The 22,822-nt window shown below is 36.5% G+C and overlaps 1 protein-coding gene across 18 annotated transcripts in view; it reads left to right on the forward strand.

Moving 5' to 3' along the window:
• ENOX1 (ecto-NOX disulfide-thiol exchanger 1) overlaps positions 1-22,822 on the forward strand; it is a 616,720-nt gene that overhangs the window by 74,041 nt on the left and 519,857 nt on the right. For 2 of the 18 annotated variants that reach the window (XM_074387766.1, XM_074387768.1), the window contains exon 1: positions 1-10,991. The exons of 15 other annotated variants lie outside the window; for them this stretch is intronic. The gene's annotated coding sequence lies outside the window, so the exon portion shown is untranslated. One more of the 18 variants, XM_074387761.1, reaches the window with a different exon arrangement.

Raw genomic sequence — 22,822 nt, forward strand, 5'->3', positions numbered from 1 at the left:
TAGAATTAAAAAATATATTTTAGAAAGACATAATTTGTCAGATATGTGTATTTTAAATATTTTCTTCCTTTTTACCCTAGTAATTTTATATTCTTATTTTTTAAAAAAACTGTAATTCTCATAGACCAAGCTATTTACTTTTTAAAGCCACTCTGGGAATGCCTTGCCTTTTCATTTTCTTAGTGATGTCATTTGAAGAGCAGAATGGCTTTGGTTTTGTTTTGCGCGATCCTTAGCGGGTTTTGTGTATGGAAAGATCTTTACCATTCTAATGTCATAAAGGTTTTTCCCTTTATCAGCTGTTATTTTTAGTTTTTATATGTAGTTCTATGAATCGTCTTGGGCAATGTTACCTATATATTGTGAGGCCTATTTATTCATTACAGATTTACATTTGTTTCAGCATCATTTGTTGAAAAGATCACAGTTTCTCTGTATATTGAATTACTTTGGTGCTTTTGCTCAAAATTAATATGTCATGTTGTTAGCAGCAGCAGCAAATCCATATGGGACTGCAGCAACCTTAATTCTTGCCTCCTCCGAAGAAATAATTTGTGGGGGCATAAGGCAAAGCGAGAGACTAAGGCAAGTTTTAGAATAGGAGTCAAAGTTTATTAAAAAGTTTAGAATAGGAACAAAAGGAAGTGAAGTACGCTGGAAGAGGGCCAGGCAGATGACCTGAGAGGTTCAAGTGCCCTGTTGACCTTTGACTTGAGGCTTAATACATTGGCATGATTTCAGGGTCTATGTTACTTCTACCGTGATTCTTCCCTTGGGGTGGGCTGTCCACATGCACAGTAGCCTGTCCGCAGTTAGGAGGGACTGCATGCACAATGTGCTTATTGAAGTTGTATGCTTTCTCACCTAAGGCATTCTTCCCTTACCAGATGAGTGTTCCTAGAGCAAGCTCATATACCAGTTAAACTTGCCATTTTGCCTCTTAGTGCGCATGCGTGAGCCAACTCCCGAGCTCTTATCGGGGAGCTGCTGATCACCAGCTTCAGGTGTTCTCTATCTGTTGGAAAACTGCCTTTCCTTGGCACCAGCTACAACCAATTATTTGTTTAGAGAGACAGTTTAATAACCGCCTGGCCATCACCTGATAATAGCCTGACATTCCTAGTGTAAGGGGGCCCCTCTCCTACCCTGCTCATGTCTGCCTAACCACCTACTCTAACAACATATGTCCACTTACATTTCTCAATTCTTTATTTCTTTTCGTTTATCTCTTTTTCTGTCCTTATATCAAAACCACATTTTCTGATAGCATTTTTGTAAATTTTGGAATCAGTTTCTATAAATCTTTCTACTTTGTTCTTACTGTTTTAATAAGTATAGGTTCTTTACCTTTCCATACGAGTTTTAGAATCACCTGCCAATTTCCACAAAAATCCTGCTGTGATTTTTCATAGGGATGACATTGAATCTACAAATCAACTTTGGGGCAGGTCATAGTTTAAGTTGAGACTTCCATGAAACATGAAACATATATTCATTTACATAGGTCTTTATTTTTTCCTCTAATATTTTTTGGTTTTCCTTATAGAGGACAAATGCATATTTGTCATTATGCTTTTCCCCTCTTTAATGTTTTATTATGCAGTCGTAAATAGTGTTATTTTAAATTTCATTTTCAGGTATTCATTGCTGGTATATAGAAATAGAGTTGATTTTCATTTATTCACCTTCTGTCATCTGGCCTTTCTAAAGGAATTTTTTAATTCCAGTAATTTTATGTGTATGTAAATTCCTTAATTTCTACTGTAAGCAACTATGTTGTCCGGGTCAAGGGTGAGGGTGGGGGCAAAAAACGATTTTACTTCTTCTGTTCCAATGTTTATGCTTTATATGTATCTCTTTCTTGCCTTACTGCACTATACAGAACTGCTCGTTCCATATTGAGTAGACGTGGTAAGTGGATATTTTCCTTACTTTAGGGGAAAAACATTCAATATTTCAACATTAATTGTGATATTAGAGTGAGATTTTCTCAGTTTTATCAGGTTCCCTTCTATTACTAGGAGCTTGTTTTATTTTTTCTTTCTTGATCATGTGTTCAATTTTGTAAAATGTCCTTCCTATATCTTTTACCATGATCATAATTTTTATTTTACCCTTTATATTGTTAATATTTTTGTTAATCAGGTGAAGTTTTGAATGTTGAACTAATCTTGTATTTTTGGGATAAATACCATATGGCCAAACTGTATTACCTGTTTACATGTTGCTGGGCTTAATTTGCTAATATTTTGTTATGGCTTTTACATCTTTATAAGTGATTTTGGTTTGTAATTTTCCTTTTTTATAAAGCTACTATCATGTTTTATTAGGCTGATAATTATAAATTGTGTCGTTGTATGTTCCCTCCACCTCTTTCTTTCTTTTTTTTTCATGAACTCAAATTGGCTTTGCTGATATTCACTATTACCTCTTTTCTATTTCATTGTTTTCTGCTTTATTTTATTGCTTCCTTGTCTCTAATTACTTTGTATTAATTTATTCTATTTTTAGCTTCCTAACTTGGCCACATAGATGATTCATTTTAAATCTTTCTTACTTTTTTAAATGTAAGATTTTTAAAGCTACAGATTTTTTTTTCTAAGCATTGCCTTAGTAAATCTTACACATTTTTACATGTTATTATTATTTAGTCCAAAATATTTTCTGATTTCACTTATGATTTTTTTGGACCCATGGATTGTTTAGAAGGGTGCTGCTTAATTTACAAATATTCGGAGAGGCCTGGTAATTTCTAGACTTCTTAATATTGATATCTAATTAAATACTTTGTAGACAGGAGACATTCTATCTGATTTTTAAAAATTTATTGAGAGTTGTTTTTGTTCCAATATATGGTCTGTCCTATTATTCTTCAGTGTACTTGACAAGAATGTGTATTATATGAATTTTGCTTTGTTAAATTTAGTATTCAAAATATATTTTAAGTTGACGTCCACTGACAATGTTAAAATCTTCTGCATTCATACTATCATTCTGGTCCATTGTTTTATCATTTCCTAAGAGAGGGATGTTAAAACTCTCCAACTATGTGAATGTTTCTATTTTTCCCCTTATTTCTACTAACTCTTTGTTTCATAAATGTTAAAATTCTTAGGTGCCTACATGTTTTCGGCAATTATACTTTATTAATGAAATGACTCTATAGTAACACCCATTGTCATTATGAAATAACACTCATTTTCTTGGGTAATATACATTGTCTTTAAGTCTACTTTGTTTGATATTTATATAGCCATACAGGCTTTCTTATGTGGGAAATAATTGATGTATTTTTAAAATTCTTTTTTTATATTTGTCTCTATCTTTACATTTAAAATGCATCTTTTTTAATAGAGCATGTATTTGCTTTCTTATCTAGTTTAGCAATCTTTGCCTTATAATTGGAGTGTTACATATACATATTTTAGATATATATACACACATCTGTATTTTTTGAGACAGAATTCCACTCTGTCACCCAGGCTGGAGTACAGTGGTGCAATCTCAGCTCACTGCATTAGTGTTATATATATTTAATATAATTTTTGATATTTATTTTTAAGTGTGCAGTTTTGCTCTTTCGTTTCCATTTGTCTCCTCTATTTTGTTCCTCTGTTCCCCCTTTCCTGAAATTTTTAGGTTAATTAAATATTTTTCGTATTGTGTTTTATATCCTTTATAATCTTTTACCTGTATCTTTCATATTATTGGATAATATCCAATATCCAATTATGTTACCAGTCAATTGTATTAAATTTTGGGAGGCTTGGTATTAGGCTTTGTTAGGCTAGAACTTTTTTTGTTTTGTCTTTAGTTGTAAGGAAAATAGTTCTTCAAATAAGTATTTTTAACTCATGACCCTTCTGTGATACCACTAGAAAGTCCAAGTTATTATTTCCCAGGCCCCCACTAGTTGGCAGGACTTAAATTGCAAAGTTATGATTATAATTCTCAGCAGGTGAAATATACAGCTGCTGAAATCTCTGTTTGGTTCCTTCAGCCTTCCATGGGTTGGAGTCTGCTCTCATGCATGCCTGTACGCACAATTTAAGCGGTCAGCCAAGGATTTATATGCAGGTTTCAGGTTTTAGGTGTTATTTATATGCATTTCTTCCTTTTGGATTGCCAATCCCACCCCCTATTGCTTTTTGCAATGTTCTGGCAGCCTCAGACTCTGTCCTCTGACACTTCATACCAACAAGACTGGATTTCTGCTTGAATTTTACCTATTCTGTTCTAAGGGAAAAGATATATAAAAGTAGATCTTACTCAGTGTGTTGTTTTTCTTTCACAGGTCAGTTTCCTTCTTCATCTGGTTTCTCTTCAGTGCCTTCAAAAAGTTGTTTTTATGTTTTGTGTGGCGTTAGTACCTGTTTTCAGCCACGGTTACTCTGTTACAAGCTACTCCACCAATACTAGAAGTCAGAACTCTTCTGAGGGTCATGATTGGTGGGCTTCTACCATTTACAATGATTTTAAATACTGTTACATCAGGACTTATTCCTGTTATCTTAGTTATATTTTTTTCTGTTTATTATTTTTTCTTTTTTAACTTTCTCTTCTTTTCTGATTTCCTTTGTATAGTTCACATTTTATTTTGTTTAGAAGACATTAATTCAACATTATGTGATTCTCCCTAACTTATTGATACAGTCTTCTCTTTTATTTTTGTCTATCAGTATCTTAATTTGTCATCTGTAATTCTATCAAGAAGAGTACAATGGCATACCTATTCTTGGTGTCTTTCACCATCCCTGTCATTTTTAGTTCTTTGCTACTAAGGACTTTTTTTTTTTTTTTCAGGTTTGAGCATGAGGAAGAAATACAATAACCTGTTCTAGTTTACCGTTTTGCTATAAATTGAAAAAAGCTGTTTAAAAAAAAAACATATGTTCCATTAGATACAGGATCATTTGTCATTTTTTAAAATAGGAAAAGCTAATAAAGAGACAGTTTCCAAAGGAAGGTTGCTATGGAACTGGTAAGCATAGTGTATTTTTAGTATTCAGTTATTCCTTTTTAGGCAAACATTAGGGAAAACAAAACAGGTAGAGTCTTCATTTGGAAATTAAGGAAATTTCCAAGTTCTCTTAACTTTTAAGTTCTCTTAACTCCTAGCATATTGCCTGTTTATTGTATATTTCACTTTAAACTTGCCATGTACTAAGTAAAATCTACTCTCAAGAGATATGATTGAGATACTCTATAGAACTAAGGAACAGGACCATGAGTAGGACTTCTGAAGTAGAAAGGAAGATAAGCATGTAACATTCCCAGAGATGCCTCAAGGAGCTATCTAAGAATACCATCTAAAGTTGCCTGGATATATGGCCCTGAAAAGCAGTCTTCACTCAGGGGAATAGCAACATTTCTGGTTACCCATAAATAGAAGGGAAAAGCTGAGAGACAGTGAAAGGGATAAGGGGGAGAAAATCTAAATTGTTGGCTACAAGGTCTGTTCCATACTCCTTATGTTTCTACAGAGGAGAGAATGTGCACACTGCACCTGAGGAAGAAAAAATGTGGAAAGAACACTACCCATTTTTCTGTGCCTCCCAAGTCATTCCTCTCCTGCATTTGAGGCTAATCTTAGTCTGTGCCTGGTACTGTAACAAAATACCATAGAATAAATAATTTATAAACAATAAAAATTTACTGCTTTCTGTTTCGGAGCCTAGGAAGTCCAACATCAAGGTGCCCGCAGATCTGGTGTCTGGTGAAGGCCTGTTTCTCACAGATGGTGCCTTCTGTGTGTCCTCTCATGACAGAAGGGGCAAAAGAGCTTCCTCAGACCTTATTTATTTATTTATTTATTTAGACAGAGTTTCACTCTTGTTGTGCAGGCTGGAGTGCAATGGCACGATGTCAGCTCACTGCAACTTCTGCCTCCTGGGTTCAAGCAGTTCTCCTGCCTCAGCCTCCCGAGTAGCTGGGATTATAGGTGCTACCACCACACCCAGCTGACTTTTTGTATTTTTATTAAAGACAGGTTTTCACCATGTTGGCCAGCCTGGTCTCGAACTCCTAACCTCAAGTGATCCACCCACCTTGGACCCCCAAAGTGTTGGGATTACAGAAATGAACCACTGTGCCTAGCCCAGACTTCTTTTATAAGAGGACTAATCCTGTTTATGAGAGTTCTGGCATCATGACTTAATCACTTCTTAGAGGCCCTATCTATTAATACTAAGTTTCAATATATGAGTTTTGGGTGGACACATTTTGACGATGGCATTACCTGAAACGTGAGTTTGAGAGTAGGAATTCAGCATGCCCTGGGCTTCCAGATCTATCTGCCATAGAGTATTAGCCAACCCCTGTGCATCAGATACAAAACTATGTTCTCCAATCAGACTGAAGAGTAAAGCATTGATATCTTTTTATCCCCTATCTTCCTACTTCATTTCCCTTTTAATTTGTTTGGAACTTATGAGAAGTGTTATTTATCTATCTATTTAAACCTCAACAATATATTTCTGTATCCAGTCAATTTGTATGATGATCAAAATGGAAGTAATATTTCAAAGCACTAAAAAGGGTACAAATGAACTATTGATATGTGCAGCAACTTGGCTGGGTCTAAAGGACATTATTCTGAGTGAAAGAAAGCTAGTTTCAAAAAATTTCATAGTGTATAATTCCATTTATATAACATTCTTGAAAGGACAGAATTATACAGATGGAGAACACATTAGTGGTGGCCAGGGGATAGGGTTAAGGGTGGAGGGAGTAGCATAAGGGTGTTCCCTGGTGGGGCTAGAATAATGCCGTTTCCTGATTATAGTGATGGTTATCAGACTCTATACAGGGACTAAATCTGTGTAAATGATATACATACATACATACATACATATACATGTGCAAATGAGTGCATGCAAAAGCTGGTAAAATCTGAATAAGGTCTGTAGTCCGTATAAGGGTATCAATACTATCATAGTTTCTTGGGGAGATGATTGTAATTCCAAAAGACACAATCCCAAATACCATATCCCAAAAGAATAAAAATTCCTTCAGTCTAAGATCCCCAAAATCACAATCCTGAAAGATAAAAATCCTGAAAAATATAGTTCTGGAAAAATAATTTAAAATATATTTATTTGCATTTTTAAAAGGAGATTTATTTACGAAACATGTGAAAACATGACAGAACACTTCATAGGTTACCTTACACAAGAAAATATGAAACTCTAACAGATATTTTGTGTAAACACTCAGGTATACGCACAATAGTTGCATGGGTATAACAGTTAATGAGCAGATAAACCGTATTCATAAAGGAATAGGTAAAATGGGAAATAATGAGTACATACATATGATTATGGTTTATAACTGTGTGTACCCAACTTTGTACCTGTGGTCATCTGAAATGTTGTGATGAACAACCTAAGTCTTTTGAGGAGATGGATAAAAAACCAAGATGGGTCACTACAACATATAAGGTCACCCAAATTGCTGAGATCTCGAGAAATGTTATTTTTTGCAAATGAACATGTACAAAAAGTACATCTCCTTATTGAGTAAATTTCAGTGTTTTTACGTGCATGTACAATGCTTACAAAAAAATTAATATTGTGATAATGCACTTTTGTGGAGTCACTTTTGCAAAAAAAAATGCATAAAACTAATTGGAACTCTCTAAAGGTATCTACAGAATGAATCTAAAGGTATCTACAGAATCTCCAGTATTGAAATGATGTAAAGATGAAATACACAGCAAATGAATTATAGAAATTATTGCTGATAATTTAAAATAGTGAAAAAACTAAAATAAGAAAAATACTTAAAAATTCTACATATGAAAAAATATATTGCAGGAATAGACTATGGACAGTTGCATGGAGATAGTTTATAAGAGCTGGGTGACTTTCACAGTCATTATATTTTGAAGTCTTGTATCATGATGAATAGCTGAGGTTTTTCTTTCAGGACACAGCTCTCTTTAAACCATATTCAGTTTCCAAATAAAGACAGTAACAAGGTAATAGTTTCATCTAACATGATGAAACTAACTTGTGACTGTAATTTTCAGGATTTTGGACTTTCAGATTTTGATTTAAAGGGATTTTGATCCTTCAGGATTTCAACATTTGGGATTATATCTTCCAGGATTACAATCCAAACTAAGTTTCCTGGATTTGATAATTATGTTAAGATGTTACTGTCCAGGGGAAGCTGTCAAAAAGTACACAAAACATTTGCAGCTTCCTGTAAATTGATAGTTGTTTCAGAATAAAAAGTAAAAAATACCTGTGTAAACACTGTCACTTAATCTCAATCCCTCCTCACCCAGCAGACAGCAAGCAGGGAGATGAACTATAATTATGAACTATAATTATAAATATGAACTACATTATATGGTTCATTATAATTGAATTATAACTATATATAGTTCAATTATAATGACCTATATTGAACTATATAGTTATAATTCAATTATAATGAACTATAATGTATAAAGGGAGACATGCTACCAGACTCTTCAGAAATCAATTTGGTTGATTTGGTTCCAGCTTAAAGTCATGACGTAAACAATCTTGAAAACCCAAGAAAATATTCCACTAAAAAAACGAATTTCTACTATTCCATTTATCTCTTCTTGAAGTTTGTTCATTTAACTCAGAAGAAGTTTTATTTTTCCCCTTACTAGATGGAATTGTTGGCTGTCTGGCTTCCTGGTTATAAAACTCAAGACTTATGAAATTCAAACTCGTTTGTGAATGTCCAAGAGCATTTTCACTTAGTATGGATGCTAATAAAAGTCAAGATTCTTTTTATAAACGAGTGATTGTTGACAGGTTCAAAAATATATTTGGCTAGAAGGAATAATATCAAGGGTTTGGTAGTACAGTAGGGTGACTATAATGAACAATTAATATATAGTTTAAAATAGAAGAATTGGAAGGTTGCCAACATAAAGCAAGATAAATGTTTGAGGTGATGGATATCTCAGTTATCCTGATGTGTGTCATACATGCATACACATTGTAAGTATGTTTCAAAATATCACGTTCCCCCAAAATATGTAAAACTATTATGTATTGATTTAAAAAAAGAAAGAAAAGAACCAAACAAGTGATTGTTTGTGGGGAAATAAGTGCAGACTTTAAAACAATTAATCGTTTTGGTAATTATTCTTCTCTGCACAAGTATTAACCAATGTTCATTCTTTAGCAATAATATATACTTCAAGCCCTAAATATTCAAAACATGAACTAATTTTTCTTCATTACTGAAATCTCTGTATGCAAACCTAGTAGCATTTGAAAGCTAATCTCCCTATGTGCCAGAGTAATTACAGCAAAGTAAATAATCTCCAGTGTTCTTATTCCCTATAGAAATGGTTTAATATCTTATCTTTCAAAACTGGTTTTCAGCTCATTCAAAAAGCCTGAGAAAAGTTCGTTAGTATTCAGAAAAGGGGTAACTTTAAGAATGCTCTGTTGCCTGTCTGCCCTCTAGCAATTCTGATTGTGCTGAGGTACCATTCTAGAAGGAGAAAATAATTCTTTCCACTCCTTTTTGCTAGCATGGGGTTTGTGTTCCTCTGTAGAGCCCCAAATCAGACTCCTGAACCAGAAGTGAGTAAACATGAAGTGATCTGTTTGACTTGTTGATGATTCCATAGGAGGCATTCTTCCCTAAAGTCATTTCTTAGCTGGTGCCCCAGTGTAATATTAGGAGCCACTGCACTTTTCCATGATGCTACTTAGAGGGCCTGAGCAACCATGCTGATTTATCACTACTGGGATTTTTTTGTCCTTTACAAGGTTTGCAGTGTTTGTCCCAGTGTCTGCACAAGTTCCAGAATTAGTCATTATGCAATTGCTTCCCAAGTTGTAAGGCAGTCATCAGCTGGGATGAGCTCTTTGCTTCTGTGTCTGAAATGTTGGGTATCAGTGCCAAAGCGATGCTTGCTTTTTAAACTGTGAAATTGTTTTTCACAGGCTCTTTACTAGTGTATAGGCTGGAAGCTCTGCCTTTTTTCCCCCAAAAGGTTAAAACTGTAAGAAGAGTTTCTCAGCATATATGACTCATGTTCCTTCTAGAGTAAGATCGTTGGGAGACATTTTGTTTTGAATAAATATATCTCTGGTGAAGTGTGCAAAGACTTGACATGTGCTATTTGCAGTTTTCAGCCTGTTATAATTTTGTGAAAAGTGCGGTGTTGATTGAAAGTTTCTATTTTTGATCAAGGTGTGAAGATAATTGTTTTGTTTTACTGCTTGCCTTGATAAAATATGAGGTAAACAAACTATTCATTTTTTGTGAATTTTTATGTGTTAAAATGATAATATTTTAAATTTTCAAAAAATACATTTCTATAATACAGCTTAATTGTTTAAATTTTAGCTCACAGTCTATAACCACTGAGTTTTACATTTTATTATTTATGCTGTGGTTTGGCATTCTGTAAAATTTCTGATATTTGTCGGCTGCTGTAGCAATTAGGGCTTTGGAAGTCTTTATTTCCAACTTCATATAATTGATTTTTTTTTTAAACTATAGCTTCCAGGTCAAGATTGAATGTGTTTACCAAAAGGAACTTATGTAGGAGTTGCAATTCTTACATATTGGTTGCTGAAAACAAAAGGGGCTTTTGGAGGTGGGATGACAAAGCATTGTTTGTAATAGAGCATCACTGTTGGATATGGTAAAGTAAAAATTTTAGGTGAAAACCAGTGACACAAAGGGATTCCCTGATGACTCACCCATTTTTTTCTGAATTCACTCATTCATTTTCTCTGATCTGCTTCTCTCCTGCTTCACTATTATTCTCTGCTGATCTACAGAGTGTTTGAATGTATTCTCCACCGTATCTTCTTTTTCTCTCTTCCTTCTTTGCCCTGCCCAAAGTGGATGTACTGTAAGGCTCTATCTTTTCCTTCCTCAGTGCTGATTCTGGTGTAATGGAGCATCTGGAAGCTTAGCTTCATTCATTTATTGAGCCTTTCCTGAACAGGGCAGAAAGAACAATAGAAGCTTCTTCTACAGTAAGTAGCATATGGGGACCCAAACCAGTCTTGCTACTTTAAGGCAGATGTTGACAGATGGGAGGTAGAGTGAATTCTGGTTACTCATATTCACACCATCGTGTATCCTTCCTGCAAAACCTATCAGATCTGTCTGATTTGTGTGAACTAGAGCCTTCCTGGAATCCTGTCCCTTTGGATGGAACTTGGTTACTTTGCTGAGCTCCTGCTAGTCCTGGAGATGCTGGTTCTGCCCTTCATCTCCTGATCCAGTGGCAGATCTGTCCTGATATGACTAGCCTCTGACTGGAAATTCCTGCTACTGTGCCTGACTTTCTAGATTAAACTTCCTATGTAGTTTAATCTAGAAACACTAGCCTGATTAAGCCTGTGTTTGCTGTGTTCTTCCAAACATTGTAGTTGAACAGCCAGCTCACTTCCTCAAGGTTGAGCCCTAAAATTGGGCCAGTTTCCCAAGCCATTGCATGGCCTAGTCCTGTTCTCCTTTGCTTCCTGGGTGGACTGAGTTTCCCGTTTGAGGGTAAGTTATAACAGGATACTTTTCTTCTTCCTCTGTTTTCCACCGTGGAGGCTTCAGCAATGACCTCTCTTAGGAAATATATTTTTTAAGCTCTGATTCTATATTTTTATATGCTTAATGGACCCCACCTATATATGTTCCCCTGATAGCTTACACCCAATCTATGTAAAATTGAACTCATTTCCTTCTCGCTCCTGCTAGTTCTTCCTTCAGACTTGACCATCCTTTCTGTTAATAGCACAATCGTCTATCCCATCTTCCATGCCAAAAACCTGGAGTCATCTTGTATTCTACCTTCTACCTCACTTTTCACATTCAGTCAATGTTAATTGTTTCATTTCTTTTGTATCTTTTTCCAACTTCTCATTTGTATTTTTCACTCTGTGCCTTTCTTTATACAGTTGCCTCTGTCTGAGATGCACCTCCTCATTTCTGCTTGTTTAAAACTTTTTTATCCTTCAAGAGCCAGTGAAGATGTTTTCTGTCCCAAAATGATCTTCTCTGATATGGCCAGCTGGAAATATTCTTATATATTCTTAAAAAAGGAATCTTAAAAATGTATCTTGTCATTATTTACATTTGTCTTGAATTGTCCTGGTTATAGTAAGCCCCTGAGATAAAGGTATAAGTGAGTGTATCTATGTGTCATTTATTGCTATATCGTATCAAGACCTACCCACATCTTCCTAAATTGGTCCCTGAACCCCAGGCATCACTGCTAACTAGCATGGATATCCTTTCTGTGTGCCCTATAGCACCACATTCTGTGGCTCCCAAGCTTATATTAGCCACTCTGTGTCTACCTATAATGGCTTAAAATTGTCCACCATGTATAAAATTTCTTTTGAAGTATCCCAACTACTTTCCCAGCTGCACCCCCAAAACCAGAAAGCAGACACAGAAGGAACCAAAATAAATAGCAAAGAAAACAGCACAACCACTTTGAAAATCAATTGGGTAGTTCCTGAAAAGGTTAAGCATAGTGTTACCACATGACCCAGCATATCTCTTAACTTCCAAGAGAACTTAAAACATAAGTCTATAGAAGTACCTGTACATGAATGTTCATAAGAACATCAGTCATAATAGCTCAACGATGGGAAGAATCCACATGTCCATCAACTGATGAAAGGATAAACTGAATCTCATGTTAATATATTTATGCCATGAAATATTATTCTGGCATCAAAAGGAATGAAGTACCAACATATGTTGCAACATAGATAAACTTTGAAGACATTATGCTAAATAAAAGAAGCTAGTCACAAAAGGCTACATATTGTATAATTTCATTCATATGAAATGTCTAGAATAGGCAAATTCATAGAAACAGAAAGTAGAGTAGTGGTTACCATGGGTTGTAGTGGGGGGATGAGGAGTGACTACTGATGGGTATGGGGCTCCTTTTGAGGATGATGAAAATGTTCTGGAAGTAAATAATGGTGATAATTGCCCAACTCTGTGAATATGTTAAAACCACTGAATTGTACATTTAAAAAGGAAGAATATTTAGGGTACGTGAATCATATTTCAGTAAAACTGTTACTTTGTAAAAATGAAGAAAAAATTAGGCAGGGTATGGTGGCTCACACCTGTAATCCCAGCACATCGGGAGGCTGAGACAGGCAGATCACCTGAGGTCAGGAGTTCGAGATGAGCCTGGCCAACATGGTGAAACCCCGTCTCTACTAAAAATAACAAAAATTAGCTGGACACGGTGGTGCATGCCTGTAGTCCCATCTACTTGGGAGGCTGAGACTGAAACATTGCTTGAACCCAGGAGGCAGAGGTTGTGGTGAGCAGAGATTGTGGCACTACACTCCAGCCTGGGTGACAGAGCGAGGTTCCATCCAAAAAAAAAAGTGAAGGAAAAAATTAGATAATTTTAAAAGTAAAAGGAGAAAGGGTTTGAATATGTTTTGTTGAATCAAGGTGAGCCCTCTGGCTGTGATTAGGTCAGTTAAAGCACTTTGATGGATGAGGAGATCAAGGCCCAGAGAGGTTAGGTAACCCCTACTTAGACTCCTGCAGTGTGTGGTGGGAATGGAGTAAGGACCATTTTTTAAAAACATGAGCTTATTCTGCTAATTATGGGTTACCTTCTCAGAAGAGTAGGCAGTTCACATCAGGTGTGTCTTAGTGAACATATCACTGTGGGGCCTGGTGACTGCAGGAGATTGAAGTCTAGATGTGCTCAGGACTAAGTCTGCCTTGCAGGGCCTTGAAGGGTGCCATAGATGTGGGTGGTTAGTGCTTTTGCTCTTCTCACTGTGATTTGTGTTTTCTGTCCTCAGTAGAAGCAGAATGGTTGCTGGCTGGCCTTGCCTGTGAAAAGAGAATGGTTGGGGCACATGTTTAGGTCTGGCTTCAATTTCTTAGACAAAATGCAGCAGACAATTAAGGAGATGATTTTAATTAAGCTATTTGAAGGGGGAGAATGTCCACTAGTAAGGATTGTCTCAAAAAAATGGGAGAAAACTTGGATTTTATAAAACAAGGAAGTCACTGATGAAGGGTAGAGGTGAGTCTTGTGTTGGAATAGGAGAGGGCAAAGTGGTCCTTTGCAGCCAGCCACTACTTTAACCACATCTCTTCTAAGATTAATCATAAATTAAAATTTTGCCTACTTCTACCATATGTGGCATTATAAAGGTAACAGCAATCCTGAAGTATCACTCAAGGGAATGTATTGTCGTCCTCTTTTTACACCATTTGCAGAAGACCATTTACTTCTCAGTGATCAATTTTAAAGAAAACTCTAAAGACGACCTACCAGAGAGTAAAAGAAAGAGAAGGACTGACTTGTGTGAACTGCATTGTATGAGTGTCCTGGCAAAGTGACTGCTAAGCCAGACCCACTGCAGGTGGGAAAGCATAAACTCAGCAGGAGAGGAGCTTTGGAGGGATGTGATGGAATGATTTTTTCTAAAAGCTGAGGGAGTTATTTTTGAACATAAGAAGTGGTCAAAATTTCCAGGTTTGGGGTTGTTAAGACCGATTTTGTTCTAGCACAGACTAGCTTAATAACAAATTAGTCTTTCTGTCTCTCTCTCTTTTTTTTCCCTATGCCCAATTTCCATGATTTTACTATATGGAAACTCTGACTTTTAAAAAGAACTTGCTCCATTGAGCAGGCTTGGTGCATTTTTCAAACGTTTCTTGACATTAACAGCTCTATTTCTCAATTAGCAAAGGGAATGAAGTTGATTATGCATATCCACGGGGTGACAATTTACATCTGATTAGCAGCTCTAAGGTAAACATTAAAAGGTCACTATAAATAACTTTTACTTCTTTTGTTCTCATAAAGACCAGTCACTAAGTCCTATCTTTCCCATACTACCTATGGTTGATAAACCCTATTTTAAAATGATGGACTTAAATACTGGGTAATAAAACATGTAGAATTTATAATACTGGGTAATAAACTATGTAAAATTTAAAGCTTCACTGACATTTTTGTTTGTTGGATTTTTCTGCCCATGTTCTGATACCCGTCTGTTTTGTGAGAATTGTTAACTAATCGTTGACATGATTATTGTTAATATGAGAACATATTTATAGGCTTGCAGCATCCCTGGTAACCTCTGCAGGCATTTATCCTTAGAACTGTAAGGTCATCGAACATTTTTGTGACAAAAGATGGGCAAACTTTCAGGAAATTAGCTTCACCTTTTCTATTATAAAAATGATCAGAGTTGAATGAATAGGAAACAGTTCATTCTTGTTTCATAACCACTGGAATTAGAATAGCAGCTGACTGTTTTGTGTATGAGAAAGATTCAGAAAAGGAAGTCTATAGTGTTAATTGTCCAGGCAGTCTATGGTATTTTGTTCATTGTATTTGGCAAACTTGTACAAGCTGGACTTTATGAGTTTCTTTGGTTGTGATTGGTATAATTTAGTTAAAATTGCAGCTTTTTTAGACATGTGACTTCTCTCTCCATTTACACAAACACTGGGTTTCTCCTTTCTCCATTCTTTTTAAACAGTAGAAGTAATTATATTGATGGTAATAAATTTAATTATAAAGCATACATGCTCTTCATAAAAAAATCAGATAATGCACAAATCTATGAATAAGAAAGAAGGTATAAAGAAGGAATTCATAGCTCAACCTCCTAGAGATCGTGATGATTTACATTTTGATAAATATCCTTCTAAGAGTGTTTTTCCTTTTGTACATGTAAACACACATATTTAAGAAGATGACTATGTTTTAAATTGTTTTCAAATACAGTTTTTAAAAGAAATTTATAACATAAGCATAGCTTTTTTATAAATATGCATGTTATTGATTGTGATTTGCATGATACTATAAAGAGCTACTATAATTTAAGAATGCCTCATTGATAGATATTTAAGTTGTTCCTTAGGATAAATTCTGGTGAAAATAACATATTTTTGGTATCTACTATTAAATTAGTTTCCACAAATTTTTATCAGTTTACTCTTAGCAATATTTAACAGTACCCATTTTCCCACATCTTCAACAAGTTGGAGTATTTTTTTAAATCTTTGTCATTCTGTTATACAAACATCATTTAACATTTGAATTTATTTGGAAGTTTGAAAACTTTACATAAATTTAGAGGCAATTTTTATGCCTGTTCATGTCATTCACTTTGCTTTTTTTAGAAAAAGGAGGTTTGTCTTTTTTGTATTGGTTCCAAAGAGTTCTTTATATATTAGGGAGATTATCCCTCTTCATATACATCAGTTTATACAAAGCAAATTAGATGTCAGGCAATGTGCTAAATATGCAATTCTCTCTATTTGTTGATTGTCTTTTTACTTGGATTTATAGCATTTTTTTTCCCAATTGAAAAGCTACTATTTATGTAATCAAATGTAGCAATCCCTATGGTTTCCGGTTTTTAAAATTATACTTAAAAAACCTTTCTCCCCTTGGATTATAGAAATTTTACCTTAAATTTTCTTCTAATTCTGTGATTTTTTAAAAAAATCTAAAATTTAATCTTTCTGGAACTAATTTTGGGGGAAGATACTAAAATTGTTAAGAATCTAAAATTGGTAAGAATCTAAACTTGTTTTTTCTATATGTTAACTTGTTATCCCAACACCATTATTTCAGAATCCATGGGTTTTTCAGTCATCATACACCAAGTTCCCCTGGATCTTTAGGTCTAAGTCTCTTTCCTGTATTCTGTTCCATATATCGATTACCATTGACTAATTCAGAGAGACAAAAGTAGAGTCACATACAGAAATATTAGAGTTCACTCACAGAGTTAGGTAAAGAATGTTTGGAGAGGATTAAGAATGAGTCCAGGCGGTGTGCTGGCTCATGCCTGTAATCCCAGCACTTCGGGAGGCCAAGGCAGGTATATCATGAGGTCAGGAGTTTGAGACCAGTCTGGCCAAGGAGTTCGAGACCTGTCTGGCCAACATGGTGAAACCCCATCTCTACTAAAAATACAAAAATTAGCTGGGCACAGTGGCACATGCCTGTATTCCCAACTACTTGAGAAGCTGAGGCAGGAGAATCGCTTGAACTCGAGAGGTGGAAGTTGCAGTGAGCTGAGTTCTAGCTACCACACTCCAGCCTGGGTGACAGAGTGAGACTCCATCTCAAAAAAAAAAAAAAAGATAATGAGGTTTCCAGGAGGTGTTTCCTGAATGAGCATTAAAGATGCAGTAGGTGGCCAGGCGCGGTGGCTCATGCCTGTAATCACAACATTTTGGGAGGTTGAGGTGGGCAGATCATGAGGTCAGGATATCAAGACCATCCTGGCCAACATGGTGAAACCCCGTCTCTACTAAAAATACAAAAATTAGCTGGGTGTGGTGGCATGTGCCTATAGTCCCAGCTACTTGGGAGGCTGAGACAGGAGAATTGCTTGAACCCGGGAGGCGGAGGCTGCAGTGAGCTGCGATCGTGCCACTGTACTCCAGCCTGGGCGACAGAGTGAGACTCTGTCTCAAAAAAAAAAAAAAAAAAAAAAAAAAAAAAAAAAAAAAAAGATACAGTAGGTATGAGCCAAGTGAGGGTGGGGTAATTAATGAGGAGGTGCATACTAGGCAGAGACTTGAGTGTGGGTCTCATAGGTGAGGACTAGCAGCTGTGTGTATATAGCGTGAAATATGTGACAGAAGTCGTGAGAAATGAGGTTGTAACCATGGTCAAGAGCCTAATATTTGGACGGTTTCTTCTGCCATGGGATAAATGTAGATTTATTCTCAGATGGTGTAGTTGTTATGATGGTTTATACAGAGGCGTGATGCCATCTGATTGGTTTTTTAGATATTTTTTTTCTTTCCATGCAAGATGAATAGGATGGATTCTAGAGAAATTAGGCAGTCGGCAAGAAGGTGATGAGCGGTTTCTGTATTAGTCTCAGTAAGGGGTAACAGGCATCCTGACTAAGATAGCGGTGGTGGAGGGCGAGAACAGAGGCAGATGAAAGGCCTGTTCTGTTACTTACGAAGAATGATGCCGATGGGTGAGTGAAAGGTGGTACCCAGTTTCCCAGTATTGGTAAGTGGTTTCAATTTTCTGCACACAGAGGAGACAAGATCATCTTGCGAAGAGAAAGAGATGGCAGGGTTGACGTGGTGGCTTTAGAAGAATGGCAGGGGTGAGAGAAGGGTCTGACTAAACAAAATTTGATGGAGTTCCAGCCCAGTTACCATTTGAAGGCTAGATAAAATGTCCAAATTATGAATTTTGCATTCACATAGTCTTTTGAACAAATGTACACGGGCTAGGTACACATGGCGTTGGCGAGCTCATGCCCTTCTTCCACCTCAGACTAGCAGACAGGTTCCAGAATCGTCTAAACTGCATATTTAACCTAGCCAGTGGGAAACAAGTTGTGGTTTCTCAGTTTCATACATTATCTGCATCAGCAGCTAAATTTCTAGATGTGCTTTGCAGACGGTATTTGAAGCTAGCAGACTTTGAATAATGATGACCCTATAAAAGAAGCAATAAGAAAGACTTGTTGGAGCTGACAGAGTATCTCCTCACAGAATCCAGAAATGCTGCTTACAGAGTTTTTCCTTGCTTATATCCACTGGCTGGTGTCTTTCAAATCAAAGGAAAAATTAATTTTGCTAATTGGAAGGCTATTTCCAGGGGTTAAGTTCATTCCTGATATGAGTTACAGTGTGAAAGGAGTAAAGGAAGAATAAAATGCATGTGAGTTGTGCTGCTGAACTGCCAACTGGGTGTCATTAAGTAAGGAAATATGGGTAGCATTGTCACCATCCTCAACTTATATTTATTGAACACTATGGTGTTCAGGCTTATAAATAGTCACTTGGTCAGGCTGAGTACACTAATAATTTATGCTGGGCTAGTAGAAGAGGTTACTAATTTTATTTTCTATATGAGTGCCTCCTGGGCAGTTTTTTTTTAATCTGCTTTTTTTAAAACTTATTTATAAGCAAGATTGGCTGTTCTTTGCCAAAAAGAGTGTTCTAAATACAAAAATCTCAGAACCCCCATGGTTGCCCTGAATATCTTACATTCTAAAGAGAGAGAAGAGGCTAGATTAATGGATACCACTCTGCTAGTTGGTAACTATGCCAGCAAGATTTCAGATCTCCCTTTTTCCAGCTGAGATCTCTTGGAGGAAGAGCCAAGGAAAAGGACATGGTATTCTGGCCTGGATTTTTCATTCAGGCTACAGAATCTGTTGTATTCTGTAATTAGAGAGAAGGACTTAAAATGTTATCAGGGTGAAATCCAGCTTCTTTTCCTTGATCTTTCCACTGAGAGCCAAGAACAGACGTGCAAAGTGGGGTGGAATGGGAGGTGGAGAAGAAGCCTCGGGCAAAGCAGAGAGCATGGAAAATTGCAAAAAAAATGGAAGTGAAAAAGAAATGCATTTGGTAATGAATCCTGTGAGTGTCGAGTGTATGTATACGACGACAGATGTATATTCCTATTTATATTATGTTTATACGTGTATAAGATCACATACAATTTTCGATGCAGAATATACATTTCACCTGTACAAGTTGACTTATGGACGCAAAAGTAAATGGAAAGAATGAATATTATGACACATAGCCCTAAAGCAGTCTTCCTGCATGATAATGAAAATCAGGCTTTTTTGAGAAGCTGATTTTTGCCATTTTCTCTTAAATCAAATTTGGCTTATTTTTCATCTAAATATCAGAGTCACCAAATAATGTCAGCTTGTCAGAGATGTGCTCAGTGCTTAATGATGAAATTTGTACTCATTTCTACATACATTAAGTATCTAATACAGTGTCCTAGTTTTATTTTTGTTTTGTCATTCTTCTACTTTGCTAAATCTTCCTTTTATCTCTTCAGTGTACCTCCTAACATTGATGTTCTTCAGAGCTCTGACCTTGGCCTCATGCTTTGTAGTTGCCTGAATCACTTTTATTTGTTTTCATGCCTTCTTGACCTCTCTATGTATTTTTTACTCTGGTGGCAGATCCTGGGAGCTGTTCACCAAAATCCAGTCTACTCCCAGCCGTGGTCTGAGTTCTATCATCATATGAAAAAGAAATTAAACTTCTTATTACTAAAGCCACTGATTTTTTGGTCTGTTAGTAGATTTTAGATGACCCTAACTAGAACAACTCCTAAATCTATATATCTTTACCTAGAGCCCAGGTCTTTTTCCTGAAACTGAGATTCAGCTGTCTAACTGCTTATTAGACATGTCTTGGGTGATATATTTCAGATACATTAAACTTAGCTCTAAAAACTGGCCACTGCCTCCTTCCCTCTGACCCTACTCCTTTTCCTGTGCTCCTTTCTCTGCAAATAGTAGCCCTGGACAACCAGATGCCAACGCCACATACCTGGGAGCCATTTTTACTGTTCTGATTGCCACACTCCTCATTTAGTCCAGCAGTTGGCGTGCCCTAGCCTTGGGTCGAACTTTTCCTATGGCCTGTTTTTTTTGTAAGTAAATTTTTATGGGGACACAGGCGTGCTCATTCATTTATACATTGTCTGTGTCCACTTTCCTCACTAAAACAGCAGAGTTGAATAGTGGTGACAGGAACCATATGGCTGGCAAAGGCTAAGCGTTTCTTATCTGGTCCTTTGCAGAGAAATGTTGCCAACCTCTCATCTAGTCAATTGCCAAAGCCTGCTAATTCTGTCATCTTAGTATTCTTTTGAACCCATCCACTTCTTTCCATTTCAAATGTCACCATTACCATCTTCATCTGGACTACTGAAATAGCATCCTAAGTGGTTTCTACATATCTAATCTCACAGTTTTATAATCCATTCTCCATATGGCAGCCAAAGTAATCTTGCTAAAAGGAAATGTTGAGGGTCTACTTGTTGCTGCAGTTAACCTCCCATAATGATACCACTCCCAAATCTATTGACTTTACCTATAACCCAGGTGTCTCTCCTGAAACTCAGATCCAAATGTCACTACCTTGGTTAAAATCCTTCAAAGGCTTCCCATTGCCCTTAGAATAAGGGCTGGGAAGTTTGAGTTTGCCTTCTCACTTCAATGCTGGCCTCCTCAGTGACCTTGGGTGTTTTGTTTATATTGTGTTCTCCCTAGTCTCTGGGTCTTCTCCTCATTCTTACATTCTACTTTCACTTGGGTAAGTCTCACTTACCTGAGGTCAAAATGTAAAAGGTATGTAGAGGCTCTTCCTGATGAGCTTTGGTTTCCTTCCTATGTGCCCCTCAGCATCCCGTGCTGTGCTGCTTCTGTCATAGTTACTACATTTTACTGACCTTATGATTTATCTCTCCTCCTCTCACTGTCTGTAAATTCTGCAAGAGGAAGGGGCTTGGATGTACTGAGTCTTGCTGAATATCCAGCTTCCATCATGCTTGGAACATGCCATGCACTGTCGGGTAATATCAAGTCATGTTTCCTGCCCTCCTCTCTCTCCAGGAACTTAAAATAAGAAGAGTGCTTTCTTAGAGTAAGGATTTTAATTGACCTAATTAGGTCAAAGAAAATAAGTGATTAAGGGAGCCAGTCATGAAGTAGGCTGGCTTGGTGGGTGTGAATAGGGAAGACACAAACTCTGTAGAATACAGTAGCAGAGGAAACTGTGAGATACACGTGTAACTGCATATATGACACTTATTCAGTAATTGCCAGAACATCTGAGACACCCAATACTCCACACCGACATGATCCATTCCCCTGTCCAATGTAACCAGGTCAGCCATCTTCATCACTAAGAATAGAGGGAAAAAAACACTACGTTTTGTCCTAGTTAGAGAGAGCCCTTGAGGAAATGTCATTTATTCATTGTTCCATTCAACCTTTCATTTGTTTGTTTAGCAAATATTTGTTAAATGTGATACCAGATGCTTGGAATTCAAATAGTAAGGGAAAAATGAAATTATTACACTAGTGAGAAGGCAGACACCTAAAATCTAATTATAGGACAATATGGTAAGCACTGCCCTTTAGCAATTTGTACAAAGTGGTATGAGAGCACAGAGGAGGAAGCAAATTTCGTTGTTACCTATTTCTGGCAACATGAAAATGGAAATGTATGTATACTTTTTATGAGGAGTGGAGGAAGTGAGTAAAGTTCACCTCTCTTGTGCTTTGGTTTTGCATGAGTAGTTTCTCATTACTGCCTTTCCCACTTTTCTTTGGTGCTGTGTTGGAGAGAGTATGCTGTTTTCCACATGAATTTGCTTGGCAGATCAGATAATTCATGCTGCAGGACTAGCAGTAGCAGCATTTCTTTGACATACTCGGGTGAGTCATAGGAGGGAAGGCAGACACTGTTCCCATGATGTCACCACCCCTCCCTAACCTCCCCAAGGAGACACAGGAGGAAAACTCAGTTTCTGTGTGTCTACTACTTGAAATGGCCAAATGGGGCAACTTGCACTTGAATGAGTGTGATACCATATGCGTAAGGTCTCAGAGTCTACACAAGAATCTTTAACTGAAGACTTACTTAGCTAAGAGCAAACCCTGGCCTTTGTGGGTCGACATTCATATGGTTCGACTTCAGAACCTCCTTTTGCCTCAGTAAGCCAGATAACAGAGACATGGACTGACAATGTGTTCTTTTCCTTTATTATCTTCACTTTTTTTTAAAATAAGGAACTCCTGTATTTTTTTTTTCTGCTCATCTTTTCCTTCATCTTTCAAAATTTATTGGAAATTGGCTAATACTAATAGAAAATCTCATTGACCACTGATAAGCAGAAGTAATTGATAGCATGCATTCACATCCCATCTCTGCCACTGATTAACTGGGAAGACTTGACTAAGTTACTGAAGCTTGCTAAGCTTTGATTTTTTTCATCTTAAAAAATGAGAATATTAATACTAACAATCTACCTAAAAGATTATCATAA

The sequence above is a fragment of the Saimiri boliviensis genome, chromosome 16 (genome assembly GCF_048565385.1).
Source record: "Saimiri boliviensis isolate mSaiBol1 chromosome 16, mSaiBol1.pri, whole genome shotgun sequence".
Lineage (NCBI taxonomy): Eukaryota > Metazoa > Chordata > Mammalia > Primates > Cebidae > Saimiri > Saimiri boliviensis.